This window comes from Embiotoca jacksoni, unplaced genomic scaffold (genome assembly GCF_022577435.1).
Source record: "Embiotoca jacksoni isolate LCO1_2020_lvr unplaced genomic scaffold, fEmbJac1.0.p SCAF_20, whole genome shotgun sequence".
Lineage (NCBI taxonomy): Eukaryota > Metazoa > Chordata > Actinopteri > Embiotocidae > Embiotoca > Embiotoca jacksoni.
In genome coordinates, this window is record NW_027185341.1 from 6974234 (window position 1) to 6982045 (window position 7812).

Sequence of the window (7812 nt, forward strand, 5' to 3'; positions counted from 1 at the left end):
AATCTTGCAGAAAGTGCATCACATCAGAACATCACGTCTATCTGTAACTTTAGGTTTATTAGTAGTCCATCCATATGAGCTGATATTGAAATTTCTCTCAAACTGCGGGCTAAGAAGATGTTGTAATATGGAGAGAGTAATTTAAAAAGAGCTGCAACACTCCAGCCAGCATCAAAGGTGACCCTTGAAGTTAGCAGGAGACACGACGTCAAGCCTCGTCATGATGCCTCGCCCGGCAGAGTAACACAACAGTGAAGGTTTATCTGTGTCGTGAGGAGGAAGAGTTTTTACTGGGAGTGTAAAAAAAGGTTATTAAAATTTAAGAAGAATTGAAAATTTGATAATGATACAAAAATAGGAAACAAGAAATAATAAATAGACAATGTAAATACTAGTGTGCAAGGTTAAATTATGAATTGAGTAAAAGATATGTATATATAAATTTTGTCTGTTTCCAATGCAGAAATATATTGTAACTGGAGAAAGCTGAGCAAGCCCAGCATTAAAACATAATTGTGCCTCTACCTCAGTGTGAGAGGGCTGGATGAGGCCATTGCCTGGAAATAGGAGTCGAGAAGAGACATCACATACACTTTCAGTCAAGTGTAAAATCTAAGAAGTACAGAAAAGACTTTATTCTCCAAAATATATTTCAGACCTAGTTATAACCTTTCATTAGCTTGTAAAAACCATAATCTTCCTCTTATACAGTTGATTTTAAAAGCGGATCATTTGCTAAGAAGAATTGAAAATTTTATAATGATACAAAAATAGGAAACAATAAATAATAAATAGACAATGTAAATAATAGTGTGCAAGGTTACAATACCTTACATTACATTTAACAATGTAAAAATACTCCGTAACAAGTAAAAGTATTAAGTTAAAGTACAAGTGTTATCAGTTGAGTCTACTTGAACTGCAGAAAAATGTCTCTGCGACATAAAGTTTCCCTGAATACAAGCAATAATTTGACTTTTTTTTTTTTTTTTTTAAAGAATTGAAAATAATAGAAGTAGCTGTCATTTCAAATCTCGCATCTCGAGTGACTTCAGTGTTGGAACAGCAGATGACAGATCGGGCCACTGGCTACACCTCAGCTCAAACGTGTTGACAAGCGAGTGCGAAGCCTCTCCGGATTAAAGTAGTGCACTTTCACGGAGAAGCCTGCAGAGAGCAGTGGAGCGCTGCGCTCAGCGGTTTCCTCCCGGGCGATCAGTGCGCGTTTGTCCGGCTTCATTTTTAAGGAGACAATCAACAGCTTCATGTCGAGATGAAAACATGAAGCAGGCCGTCGGGATGGAGTGGTAACATGAAACCATCAGCGCTCACGAGAAGGAGGAAGGGAGGGGGGGGGGAATAAAAAAATAAAAAAAACAAAAAAAACATTATTCATTCAGTTATTCAGTTATTATTGCAGTTTCATGGTACATGAAATTGGATCAAACGATCCATAGATGTGTGCGGGAGGATCCGGCGTGTTTGTACGGATTGGAGCGGCAGGTCTGTTGGCACGTGAAGGATTGTGCTGCTTCTCTTTGCACCGGGTGAGATGAGGATGTAAGTGTACGTTTCGGCAGCTGATGCGCGTCCTGATATCGTGGTCGGTGTGGCACCGCTGTAAATGAGAGGAGAACAGCTTGAAATTGATGGCAGCCTGGAGGATAAAATAAGATGAGATATTTAACACTGCCTGCCTCGCTGCAGTGTAGGCGGGAAAAGAGAGAGAGAGAGAGAGAAACAACTAAAGGCCCGACACATCCCTCCAGCCCTCATTAGGAAAAGAGTGAAGCAGCAGGGTTTTGTTGTAAATGGAGGACTAAGCCTGAGAGCCGGTCGGCTCTGAGGGGCCAAACTCACAGCTACCGCAGGTTAACACACACACACACACACACATTTATCATTCAGTTTTTGTAAGGACTCTCATTGACATAATGCTTTTCCTTGTGGAGTAGTTAACACTGTCGCCTCACAGGAAGAAGGTTCTGGGGTCGTTCTGTGTTGAGTTCACACGTTCTCACCGAGCAGGTTCTCCAGCTGCTTCCTCCCACAGTCCAAAGACACGCTCGCTGGCTTGATTCGTGATTCTAATTCGGCCGTAAGTGAGGACGTGAGCACGGATGATTTTTCTTTCTCTGTTGATCCACTGATGAGCTGGTGATCCGTCCATGGTGTGTCCCCGCGTTTGCTATGGTCAGCTGGTATAGGCTCCAGGGACCCCGTGGCCCTGTTCAGGATAAAGGAAGTACAGATAATGGATGTCTTAGTCTTAGCCCTAAAACCAAGTCTTGACCCTCAAATTTACATTTGTGAGGACCAAGTGGCAACCAGCCGTGAGGTCACCCATTAGTTTGTGAACTTCCCTTCTGGGCGAGCGATCAGCCTGACTCGACCTGCTTGGGAACCCGCGGACACTACGCTCTGCCCATCTCTAGTGGAAAACTCACTGCACCACAGACCTGTCAATCAAACAGACACGCCCCCAACACACCATTTATTTTTTTGACTCGAGGGAATGATGACATTATGACTCGAGGAAAAAAAGGATTGACTTTGTATTTCATGAGAGAAGTCGAATGGAGCCAGAGTATTTTTGGAGCCAACCTTTAGTGGCACTAGGTGGTATTGCACTTTAAGGCATTTCCACGCTGGCCTCACTTTCAGAATCACTTCGCTATGTCCACTTTTATACACAGTCAAAGTTGAGGACCAGCGTAAATGTCTTTGCAACACAGAATATGCCCAAACAACAATTCTTGTACCAAATTTGGTCCACACAAAAGTAGAAAGACATGCAGGCACACACACACTCATGAATACAGAAACATGCTCCCTCTAAAGAAATATCAAAATATTTTGGGAAATATACTCATTTGCTTTTATGCGAATCAATATAACTCTTATTTTTGGATGAAATATGAAGCTAGAGTCTACAGTTTTAGCTGAACAAAAACTGGAGACGGGGAAACCACTAGCCTTGTTCTTTTTTAAAAGTAGCCAAATAACCACCAGTAACTCGAACGCTCACTGATTAACACTTGTTCAAGTCGTGTGGTTTTATGGGGGGTTAAATGCAGGACTATTTAGTCTTCTACAAAGCTATTCAGTAAACTAGTTAGCAGTTATTCTGGCATGTATTCTTCGTAAACCACAAAATGTCATTTTTACATTTCAGTTTTTGTGCACAATAAGTAGGATACCATATAATGTGCTAATGAGTGTACTTTAGTAGTGCTGGTATGTGGATCGCGTTATCTTTGGACAGAACAAGCTTAGCTGTTTTGGTCTTTGTGCTAAGCTAAGATAATGGGCTGTCAGCAATAGTTTCATCACACATTCCTTTATCTACGCAATAGCAACCTTTTTTTATGTTTTGGTAATGGTCTTTAAAAAAAAAAAAAGGGTTTTATTTCTGTGAGGGATGTGAAGCGCAATTCAAATTCAAATTCAAATTCAAATTATAGGAGACCATAATTGACGCACTAAGCCAGAAACTCTCTGCTTGCACCTCGGGTGGAAAGAACCAACTCCAAGGGTCAAAATCTGAAAAGTAGGACTCACTGAGAGCCTTTTTAGCATGAGGAGCAGTCAGGAATTCAGAAAATGGTAAAAGCTGAGCGGATTTTCAGTGGAAATAAAAGCAGTCCAGCAGCAGAGAAGGTGGCTGCCGCAGACACTGCGCGTATAGCATTTCAGGCTGTCGGGACCCCGGTCCACTCCAGCACCTTAGTGGAACGTGACTAAAGTTAACGGTGCTTGGAAATAGCAGAGTAGCACCGCTGCATTCTCGCAAATTATTACAGAGGGAGATTATTACAGAACGCCGTCGTTGCACTGAAATATAGATGAGGGAGAGGAGCGTTTTGGCACTCGGAGCTGGGTCAAGAAGCACCGGTCAAGAAGCCCCTGTAATGCTCAACCTATAATGACACGCACTCAAGTAATCTCTTTGTTTACGCCACGGTGGGAGGTGATTACCAAAAGCAAATGCAACAAACATTTTCGAGGGCGGCAGTTTGCATATATTATCGGTGAAAAAACAAGGGAATGGAGAAGAAGCACTTCCTCGTGGTCAAATACAGCATGCAGAAGAAGAAGAGGGGGAAAAAACAAAACAAGATTAAAAAAAAAAATTCTATTGAAGCAAATGTATGGCTTTTATAAGAGGCATGAACACGGCTTGCTGCCTGTCACATCCACTTTAGCAAATCACTGTGACAGCGGATGCTAATAAAGAGGAAGGAAATGTGGCATCTGCAAGAAAAGATGAGAAGAAAAGGGGAACGGAGGGGACTGCTGAACGGGCAGCAGCAGGCAGTGAAGGAGTGAGACCAGACACATACATTTTTCCTGCTTGTAATGTTTGGCGAAGTAGCACAACTGCTGGCTTTGTCAAATGGGCATATTAGATGAATAATTCAAGGTGGCTGGCAGACTGGATGTTTGGAGGACGGTGTCAGTAGGTGACAGGGGAGACACGTTACAGGCTGGAGTGGATGTCAGTGACGCATTAGAGAGGGTGTGTGTGTGCGTGTGTGTGTGTGTGTGTGTGCGTGTGCGTGTGCGTGTGTGCGTGTGTGTGTGTGTGTGTGTGTGTGTGTGCATGTGTGTGTCGATGGGAAAAACACTTGAAGCTTTTTTTTGTTGGGAACGTGAGACAAAGATACAGAGCGGAGAAGGTGCTTGTTGTGCTGGTGTGATTGTGCACAAACAGAGGGATAGCCGCACTGCAGGGACACTCACGTGGAGTTTACGGGGTCCATCAGCATTACTCAGTCAGTCCCGGTCACGGGCGATCATGGGAGAACTGCAAACTCTCTGTTCACGGCATTTCTTTTTTTTTTTTGCACCAGTAAGGTTTTCCGACTGATGTTGCGGACACACATTTCCGCTGTCCGTACACCAATAAACTCGAAATCCTGACAGATCCGAGGCCCGTTATCGACCGGCAGACCTCAAACCCACAAAAGCTACACTTCCTGGACCCGAGATAGAGAGGCGAGGAAGAACAAGACAGAACCAAAGGGGAGAAGCAGAGATCAAGGCGGCTCAAAGGCGGATTTGATCTCTACCAGCAACATCCTGGAGGGGTGAACCTCCAAACTCTGTGGTGGGGGCGGGTGGGGGCGGGGGAGGCAGGTGCTTGTGGTGAATTTGAAACCTCCCTATAGGTGTTTATATTAACTGTATATTCAAACTGAGGGAATTAAAGACAACAATATTGAACTTCTTCGATTTGAAGCAGATAGTTGTTTCATCTGTCCCACCCTCCTTCCTCCTCAGTTCGACAAGTTTTTCCCGCAATACTTTTTACTCATCTGAGCCGTGTACCTTGAAATGGAAGAGGCTGAAGGCTCAAGCCTGCTACTGCTAATATAATTGTAAAAGTCTTTTCATGGTGTTTCCTGGGTAATCCATATCTCTACAGCCAACTAATTTGCATGGCGCAGTAATTTACATCTTGTCAAGGAGTGATTTTGGACGCTAATATATTTAATACGATTTAACACATTTTACATTTTCAAACCTAAATGTCTTTAGTCATATAAAGTTAAAGAATTATTGATTTTTCCTGTTCTTTGGCCAGTATAAGGATTTCAAGCGCTTGTTGGGTCCGTATTGTGTCCTGTCATCACATCATCCATGTCTGGGGAGTGCTGCTTTGGAGATATGTAGTTTTAACCGGACAGGAAGGATATTAAAACTTCTATTCTGTAAATTAACTTACTGTAGTTGAGTAAGAGGACAATAGTCTCTGAGATATTGTAGAGTTTGATAAAGTAGAGATACTCATGTAAAGTACAAATACCTCTAATTTGTACTTAAGCACATTACTTGAGTTAATGTACTTAGTTATATTCGACCACAGCCAAAGTGTAGCCGACAATAATTATCTCTTACTCCTGAGAGGTGCTGGGTAAGTTTCAATATTGACGGTTTTATCTCTGATTGAAATAAAGTGTATTAATATATAGTCCGTGTCGTCTTAAGTGTTAAAATATATGGTACTATTAAGCCTCATGGTACTCCCACATGCAGGTTGAGTTTTCACTTTGCCTAATTACACCTCTCATTAGGACTGTGTGGACACACAGATTTTGCCCGATCTCCTTCACTTTTTCTATTCTGACCAGAGAAGCCCAGGTGATGTAAAAACAAATCTATGAAATTATTTAACAGATCTCATTAAACTTTTTCCTGGATGACATTGATCAAGCTCACATGCAGCATTATCAGTACCCTGGTGTTGATCATGCTGGTCTCAGATGTGAGCAGAAGGAAATCAAATCATCATTAATGGTAGTTACAGCTGTGCTTTTCCTGCGAAGATTACAGACAGTAATTGATAATGGATTTAGTTTGTGGATCTGAAATGTGGAAGAGCGTTCAAGTGCAATACCACTGAGGGCCATTAGGGTCAGGCTCCAAAAAAAACCCATTCCCATTCAAAAAGCGTAAATTTCAAAGTGAATTAAGTTTTTCCACTAATTGTTAAGGCGTCATTTGTTAAATTCACTCCTTCTGATCAGTGTTCAGGTGGTCCTTCTGAAAATAATTCTATAATTAAATAGATACTAGGCCTCAAAGAGAAGTATGTGTGGGGGCGGGTCTGTTTTGATTGACAGGCCCGGGATGCAGTCAGGTGACAAGTATAGGTGAGCAGGCATAGTGTCCTAAAGTTTTCAATCACAACCACCTCTTGCTCCAAAAAAACAAAACCAAGATGGTGTCAGCAAAAATGCCAGACTCAAGGTTTCAAAATGGCCGCTTACAACCCAATAGGTGACATCACTGTAGGTTGCTGCTTGGGAAGAATAAATGAAAAGATGTAGTGTTGGTTTAGTTTCCAGTTAATTTGATCACTTTATATATATATATATAGATATATATATATACATATACATATAACTTTATATAAGTAAATCAACAAGGAGAGCCATCACGCATCAACCACTGTGGTGCTGAAAGTTATCCTTTTATATTTCATTTTATCTTTTAGTCATGACCATGTAATCACCTTGGAAGCTCAGCAGATTTGCCAAATTAAACATCAGTGTCTCGACATGGCTGATTTGAATTCAGGTCAGCGAGGCTAAAGCTAATGGAGAAAATGTCAGCTATGTGCTGCTTCTCAAGGCTCGAGCTTTACGTCTTCGTTGGAAGAATCCCAAAGGAGATAAGAGTCCGTGTCAAAGTTCACGAAGCCAACATCTAAAGAATCGCTTGCTCTCGTTTCAACCCCTTTCAGCTCAGAAGTGTGAAAAGAAAAGGCAGCTGGAGGAGCGATGCGAGGTCGCTATGAAGGGGAGTCAGCGGAAGGTGCTATCATGCAGGGAAGGTTGAAGTAACGCGTTTATGCCACATAAACACACACAAAGAAACACACTTAAAGGCAGATAGCTGTCAAGCGTCTGATGCATGAACTCAAACGCAAAGGAGGATTTCAAACATTTACATTCCTCCATAATTCCTCTTAATCCAAACACCAACTCATAACATTAGGAAGTTCAATCTAATTGGATAGGATGAAAGCCAAGGATATCCTGTGTGGGAAAAGATATCTGGATTAATTAGTATTGTTGTGGTAGCGTGTGCGCGCGTTTGATTGCGCAGCCGTTTGTACGTGCGTGCCCGAGTGTGTAACGTATATGCTTGGACGTGTGTTTGACAGTATGCGAGAGGGTAATTGTTCCTGCATTGTGTCCTACATGTGGAGCCGCCACCTCATCAGTGAATGTTCACTGTTGTAAGAAGCATGTTTGATTGGATTTTCCCGTTTTAATCACTCTGCCTCTATTTTTGCTCACGGTG